This window comes from Rhipicephalus microplus, chromosome 5 (genome assembly GCF_043290135.1).
Source record: "Rhipicephalus microplus isolate Deutch F79 chromosome 5, USDA_Rmic, whole genome shotgun sequence".
Classification (NCBI taxonomy): Eukaryota; Metazoa; Arthropoda; class Arachnida; order Ixodida; family Ixodidae; genus Rhipicephalus; species Rhipicephalus microplus.
In genome coordinates, this window is record NC_134704.1 from 145,750,626 (window position 1) to 145,774,831 (window position 24,206).

The 24,206-nt window shown below is 44.7% G+C and overlaps 1 long non-coding RNA gene across 1 annotated transcript; it reads right to left on the reverse strand.

Moving 5' to 3' along the window:
• Window positions 1-20,626: 20,626 nt before the first annotated feature.
• LOC142817954 (uncharacterized) lies at window positions 20,627-22,505 on the reverse strand. The gene is made up of 3 exons (XR_012895434.1): window positions 22,438-22,505; window positions 22,342-22,373; window positions 20,627-20,689 (listed from the first exon to the last, which is right to left on the reverse strand). It is a non-coding gene; the product is annotated as an uncharacterized LOC142817954 (long non-coding RNA).
• Window positions 22,506-24,206: the final 1,701 nt, after the last annotated feature.

Genomic DNA, 24,206 nt, shown 5'->3' on the forward strand with positions numbered 1-24,206 from the left:
ATCAACCACTTTTTTATGATCATGTGATCACTACCTAGGTCCTCGTTTGTGTTGCACCACATGGCACTAGTGCCGCTCCCCAGCAGAGTAAGGTCGGGTACGGTGTCAACCGCGACACTATTTCCCTTACTCGTTGGCTGCAACGGGTTGGTCACGCATCCAGATTATGGATGGATTATGGATTAGATCCAGATTATGAGTTTGCATGTCTTCCCACAATTTCCTGTCCCTAATTGAAGCCTGCTTATATCCCCATGCCGTGTGTTGAGCGTTAGAGTCACCGATGATCAGCAATGGGTTGTTTCTACTCTTCCGTCGGGTAGAAGCGAAGAGATCTCCAAAGTGGCATCGTCTTTGTCTGGGACAGCTGTATATAATAATTACGAACACGCTAGCGTTTTTCTTTTGTTGGTGTATTAGTTCTATCAGAACATGGTTGATGTGTGCATTAACAATGTCATGCTGCACCACTGTAACGTTTCACCTGACCAAGGTGGCCACCTGTGTACTCGTGCCTTCGCTTACGTAGGATTTAAAACCCGGCAATGTCGCCTGTCTCCCACATTCCTGTAAAGCTATAACATCCGGTTGATTCCTTTTCCTCAGGAATTCCTGCAAAACCACACGCTTGCGTGTGAAGCCTCTGCAGTTCCATTGCCAAACGGTGCTTTTACTGGATCTGTGATGCATGATTGCCCCTACGGTTATTCATCGGCCTGCCTTATACTTCTTGGGCGAGCTGCTCATATGCCCGATCCCTCTTCGCGAATTCTGTTTTAAGCTCCTCAGTAAGTTTATTATCCCGCTGATGCAACTGCTGTGTCAGATTTTGAAACATCTCGAACATTCGTTTCTCGAAGGCCTTACGCCATTCATCATCCTTGGTAGATTTAGCTTCAATGTTTGCTTCCAGTTGGCTATTTTCATGTCCATCACAGTTTCTACGTTCTCATCTATTATGGGCTTTTCCGCTACTTTTGCCGTCTTGTTAGCCGGAGGTGGAGTAGTGCTCTGCTCCTCCGGGCTTTCAATATTTGGATTCTTTGGCATTCGTGGTAGGGAAAACGGTGTTGTGTTAGACGATTTAATAGATATTTGAAGCTCCTCTATTTTCCGACTCATCATTTCTAGCAGCTCTTTAAGCAGGCGATTCTCTTCCTTAATGGTTAACATTTCTTCATCACGGTTATCCTGGGAGGCCCTCTCTCCTCAACCCACCTTGCAGTTCGGCGACGTGGGTCTCCCACTGTTGAGGACAGCACTGCCGGAAGTCACCTCATTTACTGGGCCAGTCATTGGGGCAGCTCTCCTTCTTGTCTTTTGGGTAGTCTTGGGAAGGAACCTGCTCTTCCTCTTGACCCACTCCGTTGCTTCGACCGGCTCCTGGACCGTTCTTTGATTTCTTGCATTCTGCACGTTTGTGGCTCGGCGTCTTTCGCCTTCCGCTCTTCTCCTTCCATGCGCCGCCAGGCCTCCTACTGTCTCTTCTTTATTGTATAAGGGGTACTGAAAGCTTCCTTGCATTTCCGATCTGCTGTGAGATGACCTTTGCCACACAGCTTACACTTGGGCTCACATGCATGGTCCTCGGGTGGAACTGTCATTCCGCATCCCCGACAGCGAATATGGTCAATGATGCACACGCCCGATCTGTGTCCTAGCTGGTCACATCGGTAGCACACCTCGTATCGTTTCTTATAAAGCACGCACTTCAGCGGTAGGCCGTAACAGTATATCCACATGGGCACTGTCTCGTTCTTGAAGATGATGACCACTGAACTTGAGTTCCCCAGCTTCCTAACTTTAAGTATCGGCGGGTTCCTTGAGTTGCCAAAAACCTCTGTCAGTTCCTCTACTGACAATCTCTGGTCGATGCCGCGCACCACAACCCACCCGCTATCCTCGTGCGGGGCGCGGTACGCCGTGACGTTGTAGTTCTTGCCTTCAATCTTGATAGACTTAATCCTGGTCACCTTCAAGACAGTGTCTAAGTCTGGAGTGCTGAAAATCAGGGTGCCTTGCTTGTCATTACCAATGAACACTTCCTTTTCTGGCCCCTAATTCACGGAATTTGCGCTGCCATGCGCACCGCCTCCCTGAGCCTGGTGTTCGGAACTTTTGTGAGCGCCAGCCCGCACTATGGACGAATGATTATCTTGTAGTCATTCGCCGGCAACCGCGGTAGGTACGACGCAATCGAGTGGTCCGCTATCTTGTGCCCCAGCTTTTTGTATGCTGCGTTCGCAGCCGCCGTCTTCTTCCTGTTTTCGCCAGGCTCGGCTCCACTTTCTGCCCGGGCGTTGCCATCTTGGCGTCCCTGTCTGTCACCTCTAGTGGAGTCCCGCAGCTCTTCGACATGTTTTCCAGCTTTCGCGATCCATTCCGTGGTTCTAAATTCTTCAGGGGTAATGTCAGTACCCTCCACGGTCACCTCCATTTCCGTCGCGTCTCCACAACGGGGCTCTAAAGCGAATGCCGGGGGCGTCGGCCACCGCCGAGCCATAAAATGTCCCAAAACGTACTCACAGTCCTGAAGTCGTGGTCTAGATGACCCCTAGAACTTCAGGCAGGCGATTATAGGAGTTGTTTGCTGTAACTGCACAATTTCCACTAGACAAAGACAACTCTCTGCGGAGCTGATGCGAGGCACATCCGAACTCCCTGGCCCCCTGGCGGCCTCCTTGCCTAAAACAAACACCAGCCTATTGAGAGACGTGCCGCTAGCGCGAGGCACGTGCTGGCGACGCTCGAGTGCTTCTCGGAGTAATGCACCGGTGTCTGCCCACGCGGCGTCCAGTTTCCAATTTGAGCCAAGAAGAAGTAAAATCAACAGAAACGCACAATGACCAGCTGGACGATGATACAAACGCCACGCATTTGGACGTAACTGAAATTCTGAACGCAGAGACTTCATTGTGGTATGACGAGAGCAGTGGCAGAACAATTGAACGTGAAAGCATTTAGATAACGAAAGCAAGAAAAGGCAAGAAGGACGCAGGAGAAAACACGATGCCTTCAGCGAAACTTCGCAAGGAAGAAAGGACAACGCAACACCGATCGCACCGTCACAAGCCTATGATGTCACCCCTACCAACGTCCACCACCGGCAAGCAGGCCTCGAGCTAGTAAAGTGGAACAGTACTGACATCACGCATGCTATCGGAAGAGCCAGCGGTCTGTCACAGTAATATTACGGCGATAAAGTGTCCGTGGAAGTGCAACGCAAAGAAAACCTGAATAAAGCAAGTATGACGGATTGAGAAGACGCAAAAAATTTCGAAGGCGTCATCAGCATACAATTTGGCGGCACTTCCTTCACCGTAAACGGCAACACGAGAACGCCGGACGACACCTTTCGCGGTGTCATAGATGGACTTCTGCCTGACACAACGGAAACCAAACTCAAGGCAGACCGCCGTGCACTATCGCGGTGCACGAATCTCCACGCCCATATGCTTGGGCAATCGTCAGCTGTGGTGATAATTTTCCAAAGACCGCAAGTTTCTTACCACGTCTGTTTCTACAGTCTCAACTTTCCATTCACACCCCATTGAAAATAGGTGCAATAATGCAAGACATGCGGCAACACGGGACACCATCAGGATGTCTGCCCCCAACCACTTCAAGATTTCTGCTCAAAATGTGGAAAGATCAACCAACCATCAGACCATGCGCGCAAACCCGGCTGTAAGCTTGGCGGAGATGGGCATGAAACTGTAAGAAACGATAGCAAGAAAAGGCTCAAACCCAATCCGCCACCATTCCACATCCGACAGCAACGAAGGGAGTGGCTAAAAGCACGAATATGCCACAATCGTCCAGTGGACGAAGACTTCCCAGACCTCTGAAGCCAAACGACCAATTTGAGCAGCAGCACTAGCATCACTGTTGCACGAGGTTGATCACGGCCCATACTCCGACGAAGCTCACGATCACTATCCCGATCACGCTTCACTCACTCAAAAGAGTGAGCTATACTACCGCAACAATTCGTTCGAGTAGCTTCGGAGCAACAAGCAAGTGCGTGTCTTTGTCACTTGACAATGAAGCCTTACGATTGCTCCAAGATTGGGTGCACAGTCAAGAAAGTGCATTGCAGCATGAAGCCAGTGAACTACAAAGCCAACACGCCATTATCGACAAGCTGATACATAGCCATTAGAAAACAGCAAGACAGTATGAACAAGCTGATAGACAAAGACCTGATAGAGAAGCTTTACCAGAATAGCACGATCATCCAAAAGCATGATGGACAACCGGGTACCCTCCTTTCCTCAACAAATGCGGAATCTAGTGTCGATGCCCGGTTCCAGATCTTCAAGAAATTTAAATGAGAAACATCGACACTACCGTAGAGAGCATATTACAGACAACAATAGGAAATTTCGCCACAAGCATAAACAAAAAAATTACCACGTTTGACGTCAAAGTGTGACGAACTTGCAGCGCAGCTGAACAATTTCATAGCATACGTGAAGAAGACATACGCCACCAAAGAGCATCTCGACACTTCACTAATTGACGTTCATTTTGACAAAACGCGGGCACGAACCAAAGGCCGAAGTACTTCTCGCTCAGTTTCACCTACTCGTGGGTGCCAGCGGGGACCTGAACAGATTGAAAATGGCGGTCCCCAACCAGAAGACAACAAATACGCTCTGAACTCTCTGCATCTTGCAGTGGATCTGTCATTCCTACCTTCCATGTTTCGCTACTTTGCAAGAGTTTGTCAAGAAAGAGCCAACCGACCTCGTAGCACTGCAAAAAACAAATACACGTGTGCCTACAAGGGTAACATGCCCACGTCCGAATGAAGCGTACAGGAACCCTAAAAAAAAGACTCTCACGGTAAAGGATTTAGAACCAGTCAACACACTCATTGAGCCCACCGTGATGGAAGTAATACCGGATAGGAAATCGCAAAAGACTCAATGTTGCGAGCGTGTACAGCCGTCCGAAATACAAACTAAAAGAGTTTGACTTTCGGTTCAAGAACTGAAGAAACGCTCAGATGACCATCAAGATGTTATAATGGGAGACTTTAACGCCCCTCACACAGCTTGGGGCTACCATACCTCAACAAACAAAGGTGTCCTAGGACACGACACGGCTCAGCAGCACACACTCTTTTTGTGGAACAATTCACTCTAGACAACAAATATAAGGAGTAGTGTCGCCAGAGACATAAAGCCGAATCTCACGCTCCCGTCAAATCAGCGTTCAGTAGAATAGAGCTGCCTCCAAGAAACCCTGGAAAGCTACCACCACATCATCCAATTATTCGAAGCTCACACTCACGAGCCCAGGAGAATAACAGAGTGGTGTTCATTCCGAGATAACATAAATGTTGAGACCTCCATTGATGATGTAAAGGATTCGGCGAGGAAGGTCGTCGACATTACGGACCAACGCACCAAGAGAATACAGCCGAATGACGACGCACCAGCCGTTGACACGCACCTCCTTCACCTCTGGGAAGCAAGAAGATCTCTTCGCAAGAGATGAAAGAAGCCGAAGCTAAATAGGACACTCAAGAACATATTCGCCCTGCTCACTGAACAAGCAGTGGACTATGCAGAGGTTAGGAAGACAGAACTGGTCTGCATATTGCGACTTACTGCAGGGAACTTTAAGCACTAAGGAAATGTGGCACATTCTTTGCGCTCTTCTCGATAACGGCCCTACAAGGTCGGAGCAGCAAAAAAAAATCTTTGTAGGCTGATACACAACTACGCCGGATCAAAGGAGGACCTCCTTTGAAAGCTCCGAAAGAAGCTGTGTGGAGACGGACCCAACATTACGACGGCACACGGCAAAGCCTACGACGGAAAACCAAACCCCGAACATGGTGAACCATTTACGCTCGCTGAACTAGGTGCAGCACTAGCTACACTCACTAAAAACACCAGCCCAGGGAAGGATCACTTTATGAACAAGCACCTCGGCAACCTTCCGCAGCAGGCCACGGAAGCCCTGCTCCAGTATCTCAATGCATGGTGAGAGAGTGGAGAAATACCAGCTACCTGGTAACATTTAGAGGTTACTATGATCTCTGAACACAACAAGGCCCTCAGCATCGAGAACCTGTGCCCCATTTCTCTTACCTCGTCTGTAGGAAAACTATCCGAGCACATGGTACACAACTGGCCAACCCCGTACCTCGTAGACAAGGATTATTTTCGAACACAATGTTCGGATTCAGGCAACAGCTATCAACGCAAGACATCTTCCTTTTGCTCAAGGAAGACCTCATCGATCAGCTGAGCAACAGAAGCAAATCTTCAATCGTAGCCGTTGATATAAAGGCAGCTTTCGACCCCGTCACCTATGACGCTATCCTCTGCAACATTAAACACTTGGTCCCGGATTCACAAAACTCACTTACGAAAACATTTTTGCGCAAGAGAAATTTTGTTGCGTAAGTCGATTCACGAAACGAAAAAACGTCGTAAGAGGCCATCGTTCTCACATCGGCCGCTGCAAATAAAGCGCGCTGTGACTACCCGGGAACATGCCAGCGATGGTGATGCAGTTGCTGTATTTGCTTACGTCACCGAAAAGTGCTCGTAAGTGGATTCACGAAGCAAAATTGTGCGTAAAAACAGCATGGCTGAGAGAAAATTCTAAGAGTGGTCCGGACCACTCTTAGGAACAATGTGGCTGCTTAGAAATTGCAGCCGCGGCGGGATACATAGGTGCCGTGGCTGATTTTGAGTTTATTGATGGCCATGTAAGGCTTCCTGATGATTACTGGTGCGTTTTGGTTTATGCCGGTGCTTTCAGTTCATTTGTTGTTTCCCTCGGATGCAATGGACAGTATTGGTAATCAAAATCATCCAATAAGGTTGGCACCGCAGTAATTAAGGAATTCAATTGGGCGTCAGGGGCGTATAATGATACACGCAAAGACATGTGGTTGGATAAAAACCAAAGTGCAGTGTGAATGGTTGGTGAACTCGAAAGCAGCGCGGTATATGGTCAAAATGTTTTTTTATGTTGTTGTGGTGCGTTCGAAATCTTCCAATAAAATGTACAACTTGTGATGTCTCCCCGATTGTTTGAAATTACCACCAAAGAGTTTGAGAAGAGCACACTACCTTGATGCTATTGGATATCGGAGTGGGAGAAACTTTTATAGTTAGCCATTCATAAAGCCTATTCTGTGGTTGCACTTCCATATACTTCGATTGGATATAACTGTCCAATGATCACGATCTGTGAAATCAGCTGTCTATGCACTTTTGGACGATTTGGAAGGGGTGCGTACTTTGTAAATGAAAGCGTATTAGGGGTGTTCGTGATGATGCATAAAACTGCCAACAAATGAAGCTTTTCCGCGTTCACTCTTTGAAAACTGAAGTTGGATGCGTTAGTATTTCAAGCAGTCAGGATAAAACCACCTTAGTAATTTTAAATGACAGCGAAAATGTGCAAAGCCTCACAATTCTCGAGCAAACTTTGGCTGAACTCGTCCCTTCGGCAATAAAAAAATATTTTACCTTGGCGTTAGAGTGTCTGTAAAATGTGGTGCCAGACACTGACACATGTTTTGTGCGAATCAGAGACCACTTGTCCTGGAAATCATTTCGTAACGACGGTGAAACAGCCGGAACCCTCCATGCGTGCTCTCATTGAAGCAGACGACAAACGGGAGCAGACGACAGCTAAGTCATGAGGCGCAGCTTGTGATTGGTTGACAAGTGGTACTCTCAACATCAGGCCCCTTTATGACGTTGCAAAACACTTTTTTCATCAGACATTCCTGTCCTGTTCGTCATATCTTTCCCCTCTCACATAAAAGCATATTTTGTCTTGGTCGAAAAATCGCGCAAGTGCTTTTTTCAAGTTATTTTAGCGCCTACCCCTGCTGCGCAGTTTCTAAGAGCAACATGGCGACCTAAACAAGTGCGGGGGGTCGTTCCCGCGGGCGCCAGTCGCTGTACTGTGGATTCTGTTGCCCTTCCGGATTGTGCAGGCCGTGCGAAAACCGACGGCAGTGTCTTTCGGTGAACGGTGAAACGTGAAATGTGTGCCTCGACGTGTTTGTGGTGAGGAAGAAGGCACCAGCGCTTCGTCGTAGCCGACTTCTTTACGGGGCCTTCCAAGATGCTTCAAAGTGTGTTTGAATACGGCTGACAGCTCATTCGCATCGCCTTCCGGAGTAATTTGTTCATTCATCTGGCATCGAATCCTTTGGTCACGTAACTTGAGTTATCCTGAAGAGTTGCTGTAACTCATAAGCGAGGCTGTTTATTGCATTCCGGTTTCAGCAATGCGCTTCTATTGTCGCTGTATTGTGAACTCCGTTGCTTATCGCTGTGTTGGGAATTCCGTTGTGCCTTCGGGGCGTCCAAGTTGTGTGAAAATCGACGGCAGTGTCTCTTGGTGAGCGGTGGAGCGTGAAACGCCTGCTTTGGCGTGTTTGTGGAGAGGAAATAGGTGCCAGTGCATCGTCGTAGCCGACTTCTTTACGGAGCTTTCAAGGTGTGTTTGAAGACCGCTGGGCGCACGTACGCATCGCCTTCCGGAGTACTTTGTTCAGGTGCAGTGTGATATTTGGCATCGGAATCGTTTGGGCAAGTTCCTTGACTGATCATGAAAAATGGCTGTAACTCCTAAGCTACGCTGTTTATTTGATTCCGGCTTCAGCATTGCGCTCCTATTATTATTTTTTTTACTCGTACTCGAAGAAAGCGTTTTTTTCGATAGAGCAGCGAAGCTCAGTGGAACGCTGGTTCTGTACTAACACATCCGAGGCCTGTACGGAGGCTGTGTGACAGCAGGTCAATAGCTCAACGGTGTTTAGGGCTGCGTGTCTTCAGACTAGCGATTGCAGATTTATATTGCTACAAAGTTGCCGAGATGCTTTATGCGAACTACAAGGATTCAACGTAGCTTTTTGTGTCAACTCTTTGCTGTCTGGTTGCTATGGTAATCCCAGCATCGCGATGGGCGGAACCGGATGTCACAAACCTATGCGTTCTGCTATAAATATGGGTGCATCGGCAGCTATTACCCTTGACCTAAGCTATCTGAACTATGGAGTACGTCCTGGCAGCCAACGCTGGTCAGCGGCAACCTTCTCTCCGGAGAGAGCGCACCTTCCACCGGCGCCTAGCCTTGGACGATGTTCCAGACCAGCACCTGCGTTACTACAGGTTCCCGAGGGAACATATTCGGGCCCTTTGTACGACACTAGAGCCTCGACTGCAGCGGCCTACGGCGCGGTCTCGCGCCTTACCGGTGGACGTGCAAGTGCTGCTCGCTTTGCGCTTTTACGCAAGCGGCAGTTTTCAGTCTATGGTATGGGACACGGTTGGCGTGAGCCAATCGAGTGCGTCGCGCATTGTGGCACAAGTAACTGACGCCCTGTGCTCGCTGGCTGCGGAGCACATACGCTTCCCGACGACAATGAGGGCTGCTAATGCTACGGCCATTGGTGAGTTGAACTTTGTCAACTAATGCTGTTGCATGACGTGTAGTGTCATAACGACTACAGTGTTTTGTTAGTGTGGCAGATTTAATGTCAACCAGTGCAAGTATCTTGAAAGCTTCTACTAGGCTACCACGCATCTTGGTACCAGTGATAATTTGCAGAATATTCTGCTACACGAGGGAGAAGTTTCTACAGCTTACAATGTTGAGCAATTTTTTGTTGTTTGCCGTAAGCTTGGTTTTCCCAGTTTAATTGGAATCTCTCTGTTCACTAAGAAGTGTCACAGTCTTGGGGAAAGTAATTTATGTAGTTAAAGTTCCTGGACTCACGAAGCTGTTTTTACAAATTATTTTGATTTCAGGTCACTAGTTGCATGCAACGTTATTTCGGTGGCAGCACCAATATGTCACCAGAATGCATGGTTATGCAGCAAAATTTTTGTCTTTATCACACACTGCCTTGCTCGCCATCTCGAGAACCTAATCATTTGTGAGATGTCTCAGCTCACTTCTTTACGAAACATACCGACATGCAGAGCTTGTGGGGTATTTCACAGTGTTTCAAGGTGCTCAAATGTATAGGTGGCCTTGACGAAATGATGTCATTACCTTACTGGCTAATATGTCTTAGCAGCACTTTCAATTGCTGTTCATTCATGTTCTTTTTAGCCTTTTCGCAGATAGCTGGGTTCCCCAAGGTCCTAGGATGCATTGATGGCACTCATGTGCAAATCAAGCCTCCTAAGGGCCAGGAACACTTGTATAGGAACCGAAAAGGCCTGTACACAATCAATGTACAAGCGATCTGCGATGCTGAGGGTGTCTTTACCCAGCTGACATCGAAATGGCCCGGCAGCACCCACGACAGCTCCATCTGGGCTGACTGTGACCTTCGAAGGTGCTTTCAGAGACGGGAATTGCCCGACGGCTGGTTACTAGGTAATTTCTTTCGAAAGATATACTTGCGAAAAAACAGGAAAGCATTTCCTGTGCTTGCCTCCTGGACTTCTTTTAAAATGTTTTAATAGTAGCCGTTTGCAGTGTTCTCACACAAGGGTGTTAATTGTACTCTCGTTATCAAGTATACAAGACAAGGACAAATGTTTATGCTGTGATTGCTTCAATTTAATTTAATATGAACAGGAATGGCAAACTTTAGTATGTGAAACTTTACGGTTCCTGTTGTCCTTCGCTTTGCTTGCAAGCCTGTCTCTCTCTCTTTCTCTCTCTCTCTCTCTCACTCTCTCTCTCTCTATATATATATATATATATATACACACATATATATAGTATACAAGTACGATATGTATACAAATAGAAAAGTAGATGCGCTTTCATATAACAACTGTATATTCAGCCGGCATTTAGACGCGTCGAAACGTTGGCTGAATAAACAGCTATATGAAAGCACATCTACTTTCATACTTGCAATCTTGCGGCAATCGAAGTTATTCTTCTGCATGTGCATATATATATACATATATATATATATATATATATATATATATATATATATATATATATATATATATATATGTGTGTGTGTGTGTGTGTGTGTGTGTGTGTGTGTGTGTGTGTGTGTGTGTGTGTGTGTGTGGTTGTGTTTGTTTGTGGGGGTGTGCACATACATATGTACATTTTGCTGTTTGCCACTGGTTTGAAGTCAGTTGCAATTCAAACCTGATGCCACTAAAATGAAGTATTAGTGCAATTTGCCTGTGTTCCATAATTCTGCGAACTATTTCCTTTGGCATTTTCCCACCGTACATGTCTTCAGGCTATATGTGATATCTTTAGGTTTTTGTTCATTTCGGCCCTGTGACATGAGTACACCCTTGCTCCTCTGTTAAGGTGACTCTGGGTATGCTTTAGAGCCATGGCTGCTCACCCCTGTAAGGTCTCCGGTTGGCCCTGCCGAGGAGCAGTACAACTCGGCCCACACTCGGACGAGGCAAGTCATTGAGAGGACCTTCGGGGTTCTAAAGGGACTCTTCAGGTGCCTGCACCAGTCCGGGGGTGCTCTACAGTACAATCCGCTGATGTGCACCAAAATAGTGGTGGCATGCACCATGCTGCACAACATGTGTGTCCGACATGGCATTGACTTCAGCTTTACTGATGGTAAGTGATTGCTGTGGCTGTAGTAGCTTCATTAACATGTTTTGCAGAACAGCTGCTTGGGTAGAAGAAATATTGAGACAACGGCTGCTCTAGCAATTGCCAACTGCCGTGCTGTTCGAGAAAGTGATCTTGCTCAAGCTTCAAAGATGTGCAGAAGTAGATATTTCATTCCTTATAATGAAAAGTTCACTGTCAGCGTGGCCAGCTCCTACTTCACAGCTTGGTTCTTTCAGAAAACATCGAGCTTGCTCTAACTACCGGACATGGTTTGCCAGTTCCTCTGTGTAAATGTTTTGAAATTTCTACATACCTGTACTCTAAAAACAAATGCCGCGAGTAATACTACCATTAGATAATAGTAAAGGTTTGGAGAAGAATGGTTGTACTGCACATGCATAGTAAATTCAAACGAGAGTGTGGCTGCTAAAACGCGTAGCACAGGAACAGCGGTTCCATGTATCATTGCTTTTTTATACAAGTTTCTTTAGCCTTGTCAGTACGTCAGTGTTGCTCCAAGGGGGAGGGAACTTCACACATTTTTCCTCTCCTGGTAGTCGCACTGCATTGAGAGCCACATAGTGGAAGACCGTGTACAGTGTGATGTTGATGCATCCTAAATGAGTGCTGGATGGTAGATTTATCCTGAGCGATGCACTATGGTATATCGCATGTTGATATATCTGTCTTGAGATCTTAAACCTTAAATATTATTATGATTAGAGCATTATTATTTTATATCAGATTTATAAAAAGGCAAAATTACCAGATGTGACAGTTCTCTATTTTCACGGAAACATGTTCCTATGAGCAGATTATTTTTCATATACTGTTTCCTGTATAAAGCATTGGGATTTTTCACCAAACTCAGGCACACCACTGTGAGCTCCACAATTTCTTAGCTTTGCTAAAAGTATGCAGTTTGAAAGCTTTTGTAGGGGGAAATCTTTGTAATGTTTATTAGGCTAAGCAAAATGGTGTCGGTGTGCTTAATCCATGCTGACAATTACTGCCATAACTTAGTCTGTGAAGGTTGCATTAGTAAATGCATCATTAAAGTATGCGCAGAAAACATGCTCGTTTTTTTCGGCACAAAGCTTCTGGAGCACCTTATAGCGTGATATTACGACACTAGTTAGAAGACAATGTGCAAGGTTTTGCTTCACAACAAACATGTGTTGCAGTTATGTATAAAATCTGTTAACAGGAATTGTGTTGAGCCGACCAACAAACTTGTCGAAGTTATGTTCTATCCTTGAGGAAGAGGAGTGAACTTGTGAAATATTAGGTTTGACAGAAACCTCATTTACAGATTTTTTTCATTGAAAGCTTCTATCGTCTCCTTCCTGCCATTTTTTTACATGTTCCGGTAATGAAACAGACGCTTGAAAGTGTTCAGCCATCCATACCTGTACAAATTTTGTAGCTAGCAGTCTTTTGCAAACAGTTGTATGGTCTTTCGCAAAGCACTCCTTATACCAATCTGGTCTGTGAGCAATACGCAAGTAAAATTTTGTACACAAATTATAAGGTTCACATGAGTGCACTAGTGTGGGTAACAAGAGAAAAACTTTCGCTTGGCTGTGTGTATTTTATTCAACGGTCAGGTCTGAAACACTGGTTGGCTGCAAGCTGAACATTCATGCAGCATTCTCGTTGAGCAAATGTTATTTCATGTATCATTACTTGCGATTATAATGCTTATAGATCCTTGCTGCCTTGCTTTGCAAATGACAAAAAACAATTCATGCTGTGGTGTCTAAAATGATTTCCTTCTTTAAGTATGGGGCGAGCAAGACATGGAACATTTATTCTCTGCACTGCTATCATTTTTCAAAACATTCATACTTGGAGCAGTAAATTGTCACTGGAAATTCAGGTGTAGATAGATATGTGGGGTTTAACGTCCCAAAACCACCATATCATTATGAGAGACGCCGTAGTGGAGGGCTCCGGAAATTTTGACCACCTGGGGTTCTTTAACGTGCACCCAAATCTGAACACACGGGCCTACAACATTTCCGCCTCCATCGGAAATGCAGCCGCCGCAGCCGGGATTCGAACCCGCGACCTGCGGGTCAGCAGCCGAGTACCTTAGCCACTAGACCACCACGGCGGGGCGAAATTCAGGTGTAAGTGTGGACACCGTAATAGTATAAGTTTTCTGTAAAAAAAAATGAGTGTCTACAATAGAGCAACTCGACACTTATTTCGATCGGCTGATTGTGCACACTGCAACGACACAAACAGTCTGCCTATGGTCTCACGGAGGCTCCGTTCAGGCCTTGTTATGCCCACAGCCTTTAGTTGGCCAATTCTCAATTGGAGTCACACTGGGGGACACACGCAGTGACACCTACTAAATTTGCACAAAACATTTGCGACTGCTTCTCAATTCCAGCCATCCTCCGGGCATTGCCATTCTCCCTTTTGGGGTGAGGTGCCGGGGGGTCGGGACAAAGACAAAGCGAAGTAATGACTTTTGTGGAGTGCGCAGGATGACCATTAAAGGAGCCCTCCAACACTATTCAACCCCTTATGTTTTATACATGTGTTGTGTACACTGAAGTACACACTAATGCAGCAAGTTATTTGACTTAGAAAATTCAAAATACAAAAACCAGAGTGTGGACACTCAACTCGATTTTCACAGGGTCACTGTGAAAATCGAGTTGACCGCATTTCCCTTGACTGCATTTCACTTGCCCGTGTCTTCGGAAGGCTACCCCAACTAAATAAGCTGGAAGCGCCTACTCAGGGGAACTTCGCACCCCAATGTTGCTTGTTTCTTTTTTCTTTCTCAAAGTAATGTTGACTTTGTTGCTACCATAATTGATGTCTTGCCTGACTTATGGCTTGCCAGAGCGTGAGTGAGAGCTACTGTGCCGAACCGAGGCATTTACTGCTGTTTTTTACGATATCCCAAGTCACTTTCTCCTATTCTAAAAAAGGCACTTGTGGAACCAGGACAGTGAAGTACTGTAGAGCCTTCGCGTGCTGTTAGATCAGCCGCCCAACAAACATTGGTGCACTGCACCTCTTCTACAGTGCATGTGCAGAAACGGATAGCTCGTATACTCAAGAAAGCAAGAAGAGGTAAGAAAGAAAAAGAGGTGCTTCGTATGGACATCTGACCCGCACAAGCTTAAAATCCAGTGCCGAAATCGCAGCCAGCATCTCTGTCATGCTTTGTAGTTACCGTGATCTTTTTTATTGTGGTTGCGTGCGTTCAGGGTTTGATGAAGAAGCACAGAGAAGAAAAATGATACAGATTAGTAACCTCAGTATGTTCCTACATCACGATCACTTCTAGCGTTACATTTATACAATCATATGGCGCCAACCTTCTAGTGTCATTTCCACCCGCAAAGTTCAGGCGAGCGCCGCTACGTGGCAGTTAGGTCGGCAGCGATGTGTAGTTTGTTGCGTAATTAAAGTACTAAATCAACTAATATTGGCACTTAGACCTATGCAAAAATTATTTCCACCTATCGGTCTCTGCAAACCACAAATAAAAATAGCTTGTTCAATAGTGTTGGAGAACACCTTTAAGTAGTGTGTGAGGCCTTCTACCTCTGCCTAAGATCTCTATCTTAGTTGTTAGATTGAACAACACAGGCAAGTTTTTGCTCGACAATCGATCTTCTAACAATCTGTGGGCGACAAGTCTGCTAATACGCTTTGCTGGTGTTTTCGGTCTGCCATCATGTTACACGACGACAACGGGCTGTCTTTCGAAGCGTCATTGTTTTCGGCTTAGTGTGACCAGATTGTCAGGTGCCATTGTCGGTGGGTAGCTCAGCCGATCGTCTGCGGTGGGGTCGTGTCAGCGTTGGGTCGCTGTAGTGCAAACACGCCCTAAGCGGACCAGTGAGTGCAAGCACATGTGTAAATATAACCATAAATACAGACAACAACGAACATCATGGTCTGCCTCAGCTTGTGCATAGAGATGCCATAGCGTGGGCAGTTGCACTGTAAAATATTTAACATCTCTAACTTCTTGTTGCATTTCCTTGAATCATTCTCACAAGGATTGGGCCAAGCGGTAGTTCGGAAACTTTTTCAGGACATTGTTGTGGAAAGCTTCACCTCCTACTTCACTAAAGTGAGCTTTTATCATAGCACATGTATTGTTAGGTCGAAGCAAGATATGCACTTGCCAATTTAACTATAAAGTTGCACTTTTTGTTTGCTTAGTGTTGTGCACAAGGGAAATGATTGGAAGCATCGCATATCATTGACCCTGCCACACTACTCAGGACAACACTGTAGTTCTGTGCAAAAAAGCTGTGGGTATAATGAATGCTCCTTTTTGTACACTCAGAATTTCTCTAGCTGTCAGTATCTTTGAATTGGCACTCAAATGCCATGGTGTGCTCAAGTGTACATGAAAAAGCTTTCTCAGCTACTAGTGGAAAGTAGGTGATCTAGCATTGAGTAACTTCAGAGCATCTGTGCAGCTGCTGTGAGAAATGAGGCTCTGATGATAGCTAGTGCATTATCACCTATATTTGGCAAACTTTCCCATTGTTCATGAGGCAGCATTTTATTACTTCGCATGTGTGGTCTATCTACTTTCTCTCATTTATTTTTATTTATTTATTTACAGATACTGCAAGTACAATGACATATAATATATACAGGTTATACAATGTGTATAGGGCAAATACAAACCTCAACTGGCAATATCATACAATAAAAAATAGAAGACTACAATTTTACAAGCCATAAATGCTACCAAAAGCATGCCTCTGAACTAATGTTTTAGCTGAGCTGCATAAATGACTAATTGGAATTAAAAAAAAATTTCTTTTGTACTAGCAACTTGCTTTTAGCACCGAATCGTTGTACACTCTCAATGAGATTGCTGTTTTGCCGCATGAAGAGTTATCACCTCACTTTCATAGATTTCTTTTGTCATTTTTAGATTTGTTGAATGTGTGTCTCTATGGAAATAAGTTCCTTTTTTCATGCCCCTTCTTGAGACAGGCAGGCAGGCAGAGAGAGAGGTAGATAGATAGATAGATAGATAGATAGATAGATAGATAGATAGATAGATAGATAGATAGATAGATAGATAAACAGATAGACGGACGGACGAATGGATGGATAGATAGATAGATGGATAGACAGATAGACAGATAGACAGATGGACAGATGGATAGACAGACAGACAGATAGACAGATGGATAGACAGACAGACAGATAGACAGATGGATAGACAGACAGATAGATAGATAGATAGATAGATAGATAGATAGATAGATAGATAGATAGATAGATAGATAATGTGTGTGTTTATGTTTTCTTCTTAGATGACCCTTTCTTGGACGAGGGAGGGGATGACCCTGAACTACCATGTCTGCAAGAAGACACAGCAGCTGGGATTGTTGTGCGACGCCAGGTTATTCAGGCCATCCATTAATTGGCTGAGCAGATGGTATGGCAGCTAAAGTTTTCTTCAATGTAAAATATGTATACAGAAAACTTTATCTCGTCATGTTGTCTTCATTTTCCAAGTAGCAGTTAATGCCGTAACGTAGGCTAGAAAAGGTAACGTGGTCACAATAGTTTGCTATGCCGAAATATGAACTATTGCATTGCCAGGCACTTGTTCCGCACTTGCTGATGCTGACTTCTGTCTCGTCACCTTGTCCATGCTGTTTACAGTTTGTAAGGAAAAGAAACCGTGATAGACATTCCTTGCGGCTTCTTTCCTTCTGCACTGCATTGCTGAATTAAAGGGATAAGATGTGTTAAACCTCGTCATTCGATTAGTCGTTTATGTAAAGCAGACGTACAATTAGTACCTCCACAATATGGGGCTGTCGCATCCAAAAGGGCTTGAGAGTAATATATTAAGATACTGTTCTTCAATTTGATGTTAGACGAGCTACCAGGTGTAGCTACATTAGGCACAAAAAATTTTGTGGCCTAATTGCCTCCTTCTTGGCTACTATTCGCCCCTAGATTAGTTTAAGAGTGGTGATGCAGGCACTGGTATTTCATTATATGGTTCCAAAACATGGCAGTTGAAGTGTGCAGTGAGCTCCAAATGTTCAAATTTGATCTTTCATTAGAGTAATTAACTTTATCCAGAAGAATGGTGCAGTGGCCTAATAAAATGTAAAGGTCAGTGTCAGATCGTAGCAAAAATATGAAGACTACAGGTTCATAATGCTGCCTAAACACTCCTGTCTTTTTTTCTCTCTCTCTCTCTCAAACACACACACGCACGCACACCGGTGCACACACACACACACACACACACACACACACACACACACACACACACACACACACACACACACACACACACACACACACACACACACACACACACACACACACACACACACACACACACACACACACACACACACACACACACACACACACACACACACACACACACACACACACACACACACACACACACACACACACACACACACACACACACACACACACACACACACACACACACACACACACACACACACACACACACACACAGAGAGAGAGAGAGAGAGAGAGGGGTAAATGCTTTGAATGCCTTTTTGGCACTTGTTGAGAACTGTTTGTTGCATTAGGACTGATCTCGCATATTACCCTTTGCTGAATGTGAATTTAAAGGATAATTGCAAGCTAACACAATTTCGAAACAATCTGCATTCACTGCTCTTGACAATCATCGAGATTAGATATCAAATATTCAACACTTCGGGCGACAACTGAAAGACTAGTGTTCATAAGGCAAAGACTAGATAACACCAGCACTCCCTAACAGTTGTAGGTGTGCACTTCTGGTGCTGCCTTTGCCTTCTGCCTACTGGTTGTTAGTGCTCGCCTTAAAAATTTGTACCAACTTTTACCCTCCAATCAATCCTTCTAGGATATTTCATGAACTGCTTGTATCATTTCTTAGTCCTTGGTATGGACAGCAGCTGTAGGTTCATAATTATTAAAAAAATTCTTTGCGAAAGGGGCCTCATTTTATGTTTCACTGCAGTAAATGAAAGTTTGAGCACTAATTGTTATGATAGCAACCTTTAGTCTCTTGAAGGAAAGTAAGAAAGTCATGCAAGACGAGTGAAGAAAAATATACAGCTTAGAACTACGTTGTATGCATAACGCGATTGCCAAACTAAAAAATTTGGGGTTCAGTGTCGGTAGTGACAATTTCAATTTGGCCATGCAGCACAAATTTACATTTTGACGAAAGACTGCTGTATTTAGTGATTTAAATGTAAAAAATTGAAGTGGTTTTCATAGTTTTAGGTGGCAAGTCTGGGCTAGATTTACTGCCCTAGTCTGCAATAGTGTTTTTTTCAATTTTTTTAGTTAGTTTGCCTGTTCTGCATAGCGTGTTTGCTGCTTATGCTACATATCTATAACATAAATCGATTTGGACTCGGACAATACTTTGCAAAAATAAAGAATATGTTAGGACATTATTTCTTAAACCTGTTCATGTGGTCATAGAGAACAGTCGTTAGTTCAAAGTACACTGAGAAAACCTGACAAATAAAGGTAGTTTGTTGCTTGTATTACAGTTAATTAAAGCATTTTATTGCAAGATAAGAATTTGCTGTTCCTGTGTACTCTTAAATTTCAGGAATCAAGTTTATGATCTTGGTGAGAAATTGAAGGAAGGTGCTTGCATCTGCTCAGATTATGCCTGTTTACCAACGAGACCGTGCTGATAAATGCTTCAGACTTGTATTCGTTAAAAGAGTTCCTTAGTGTATTACAGTGCAGAGGTGTAATAGAGAAACAACACAGGGATGGATGGTACGTTCACATTACAATTTCACATGACAACACAAAATGTCTGCCGATGCAGAGCTGGTTTCGGTAATGTTACCTCATTTTTGGTCAGCTTATGAAAGACAGCCAAAACATTCACTTTAAAAAATTTTAATTGTTTTCACTGTAATTTGGCACTACTCTGTTTCCTTCAAAACGAATTTCGTGCTTGTGCAGTTTAACCTGCAAAATTCTTTTCAAAGACCTTGCAGTGCGTTCCAATGCCCTTGCAGTGCGCTTTTGAGCTCTGAGAATTTTTTTTTATTTTAGAGTATGCGCTCGAAGAGTTCTTGTTCTTCTGGAAATAGAAGAGAAAAAGTTGTTATCACATAATTGTATCACTTGTGCACTTTCATACATGCAACTGCCCTAATTACTACTTGTACTTTTTCCACGTTCCAGTAATGGCACTACATCCAGCACTTCATCGCCATGTGCTTTCTGGCTCCAGCAAAATTGACAGATAAATATGTGGGATTTTACGTACCAAAACAACGATGTGATAATCTGAGACACCCTAATGGAGGATCATCTCATATTTTTCAACGTGCACGGACATCGCACATTACACAGACCTTTACCATTTCTCCTCCATTGAAATGAGACAGCCGCGGCTGGGATCGCACCCGCGACCTTGGGATAAGCAGCCACCTACTCTAGCCACTGATTTTCCAAGGGGGGCAAAATTTACAGATTAACACGACTATTAGTGATCAGGCCGGGTTGTTCAGTGTACTACTCAGATTGATATGTGCATTGAAATAGCTGGAGGACCTATATTTGCATGCTCACTACTGGTGTATATGCACTTCAAGCTTTGTGCAGTACGCCCTGCTGTAGATTCTTCTTTTTGAATATGGAAATGTGTATTGTTAATTGCATTTTGAAAGCAATATTCTCGAGTAGCCTTGCATTTAGCGCTTCAGAGTAGTTTTTATTGTCAGCAGTCAAAACTTTAACGCTCGGTGCTACGACCTAGTAACCGCTAAGCCAGCAGAGTGTCATTTTTTCGTTTTTTTACTTGGTTGCCAAGGAAAACATAAGCACAGCAATAATGATCTTGTGTAAACTTTGGACTGGGTACAAGAGTGAAATAAGAATTCTCTCCACCTTGTGTGCACATTTCTATGCTTTATCTCCTATGTAATGTTATGCCAGTGCCTGCCAGTCTTCTCTCAAAGTGGACCTGGATGTACAAACTATGTATTTTCATGTACTGTTCACCCCACTAAACCTCGTTACTATGTAAATAGCTTCTCACTTGTGTAGCTGCGTGGTTGCTGTCGCCGCCGTGGAGTGCTGCTGCTGCGTTGCTGTGGCTCACCTACATTTTAAAATGACATAACATGACTTGTACCTAATGTTGCACAAAGTTCATATGCCATTTGGCAGTCACTAAATGCATGGTTGATGCCTTTAGGAGTACCAAATATGGTTCAAATGGCATCTGCCTAGTGAAATCTACCTTGTGAAACGTGAACATTCCTTATTTCTTTTTAACACAATGATCATGCATAACAGACGGTGTTGTGCCCTAACAATGATGCATGACAGTCTTTGTGGCCCTCCACATAATGGATTTTCCAAGAAAGTGTTTGCAGATGTATTATTGCAGAGGGTATGGTTTTTTTCCTCTCAAGGTAATGCAATTTATTGCTTGGAAGCATTACACATTTATGTTTAAGGTTATCTGCACTTTTCTATATCAACAGACATCAAAGTACTACGCCTGAACTAGTGAAAAACTGATTTCTTTAAGTTATTGCAGCACAAATAAAGAATGCAGGGAACAGTACGGTTGTCGGTGTTCTTCGTTCACTGGACCTCCATCTGGAGCTGCTCCACTTTAGAGTTTGCCAGGCGAACGTGCAGAAGCTTAGAATGCGTGCTGCATTCATTCCAAGTATCCCAGAGTATTTGCAAATACCACTGATGCGCTTCTGTGTCTTTTCATTAGGGGAACTGCTGCTTTCACCTTCTTTCAGTCGCTCTAAAATTTACAAATTTGTCTAATTTTTTCTCTGATTTGCATTCCTGATAGATATGTGGGGTTTAATGTCCCAAAACAACGGTATGATTATGAGAAACACCGTAGTGGAGGGCTCCGGAAATTTCGACCTTCTGGGGTTCTTTAACGTGCGCCCAATCTTCACACTCGGGCCTACAGCATTTTCACTTCTATCAAAAATGTAGCTACCGCAGCCGGGATTCGATCACGAGCCTTGCAGGTCAGCAGATGAGTACCTTAGCCACTAGACCACCGCAGCTATGCCAGATTTGCATTCCTGCACATGTTAAATTTCTTCAGTATCTTTCTTGGTGCCCAAAAGTTACTTTAACTGTATGCATAAATTATGTGCATGATGACTGGATGATTCGTTTTACTCTTTGAAGTTCCTAACAATAGTGTGCAAACTGTAAAATCAAAAGATTTGTGCTAGATTATCTGCTTGTACAATAGACAGACAGTCCACTGTTAAAGGGAACGCTTGCGTCCTCCATTTGTCTGGGTTTCACATTCTTGCATGAGCATCGGGTTTAGATTTGCATAGTATTATCAGTGATTGCGATTTTTAACTACTTTTGACAGCCTAGTGCTATGTATGAGGATTGTTTTTTGCTTTTAAAAGGCCGGAAATATGAAGTGGGATATTTGTTGCGTTCTTTTACAAACAGACCGTAGTGTACATCGCTTTCGCGGAATAGTGAGGTATGGGCACTTCATGCAGATGGCTTGATTGCAACAAGCATGTACACGTCTCAAGGATACAAAAAACAATTCTCCAAACTATTGCTCAAGACTGCATGCACCTGTACATATGTTTTCTACTACTCTTTAATATTGTATGTGTAAACAGATACGGGTAGGGTCACATATGTTGTAAATCTGAATAAGCAACTTTTCGAGGAAGTTTTGGTTGCTGTACTTTGTGTGCTTTAAAAAGGAAATAAAAATACATGGTTCTGTGTGCTTACCTGTTGCACTGTCCCCGTCTTCCTGGCTTGACCTGTCCAGATGCAGAAAAAAACTTGATATACAGAGTACCACATTTTGAATTATTTGAGGCTTACCCGGCACTAGACGGAACATTTCTGATGGCATCGCAGGTGCCTGCAGTATAAAATGCAATGGAGTCAACAATCAGTGAAGAACGAGTTGTTTAAATCTCATATATTTAATTTTCTGTAGGCTGCTGCTTGTGGGGGGGGGACATCAATTGTAGTCTTAGTTTTCAGCAATGACAAACAATGTAACGTAAGATCAATACATAGGTAATCTTGCAGGACGAATGTTCGGAAAAGTGTATTTTCCTTTGTGCGGACAGCTGCAATGAGGGTGGATGAAAAAGTCTTCATGAAAGTTGTGCACCTCTCCCTGCTACATATGCGGTATTTTTAATATGTAAAAATATTTACCTAGGTTAAGTATATTCATTGGCCATTTTGATTACTTTAGTTAGTATTGCCACGTTCCATTTCACAAGTTTTTGTTATCGTTCCGAAACACCACACGATTCTCGGCGCAAACCGCGCCTGCAGGTTTCGAGAAGGTTCCGGACTGTAGTAGATCATTTCGATAAGATCACGCCCACTGTGCGAACGGTACAGATTGTTCTGGAACCTACGCCACCGCCACCAATAACGCTAGAACATTCGACGGCAAGGGTATAAATGCCGACGCGCTTCGCCGCTTGTCAGTTGTTGATCGAAGGCCGACGCTGCGTTCGCCGCTATCAGTCCGAGACTGCTATCTGTGCAAGACTGCTGCTGTAATTAGACTTTCCCTTTACCGGGCACAGGTTTGCCCAAATAAACAGTTAAATCCCAACACGAAGTTTCCTGTCTTTGGCCACGTCACGACACCGTGACATCTGGTGGAGGTGCTGCTTCGTTCATGTACCGGACGCCCCCGTCAAGCCGTGAACCCAGCCCCCGTCGCGGAGAAGACACTGACGCCAACCAAGAGCAGCGAACGAGCCGCCGACAGCAAGGTCTCCCACCGGAGTACGGCCTTCTACAAGACAAGGCACGGAAGACCAAGACCATGACCTCGACTGCAGCGACAATGACAACCGGAGCGTCCCAGCCCGCGATCGTCATTCATCAACCCAGGGAACCACCAACGTTTCATGGCTCATCGTTTGAAGACCCGGAAACCTGGCTAGAAACATACGACCGTGTGGCCGCCCTCAACCACTGGGACAACGAAGAAAAGCTCCGTCGTGTGTACTTCTACCTGGAAGACACCGCAAGGACCTGGCTAGAGAATCGGGAGTCCACGCTCCGAACGTGGGATGTCTTCTGCGGCGCATTTCTGCAAACGTTCGCAAGCGTCGTTCGCAAAGAGAGGGCCGCTGCTCTACTCGAGACCCGGGTTCAGCTACCAAATGAAAAGGTTGGAATTTTCACAGAGGAGATGACCCGCCTATTCCGTCACGCTGACCCAGACATGCCTGAGGAAAAGAAAGTTCGTTTCCTCATGCGAGGGGTCAAACAGGCGCTCTTCGCGGGACTAATGAGGAATCCACCGAACACCGTCCAAGAATTTGTATTCGAGGCGACGACCATCGAAAAAACGCTGGACATGCGCACCAGACAGTATAATCGTCGCCTGACTCCAGAATGCGCTGCTGCTCAAGCCAGTGACTCTGACGACCTGCGTGAAATGATCCGAGCGATCGTGCGGGAAGAGCTGCGCAAACTGTTGCCTTCGGCGCAGCCTCAAGTGGATTCGATCGCCGACATTGTGCGACAACTTAACTCAAGCGATCTTGGCATACAGCCAAACAAACCACCGCCGGACGACAGCGTACCACCCACAGACCAACGGCCTCACCGAG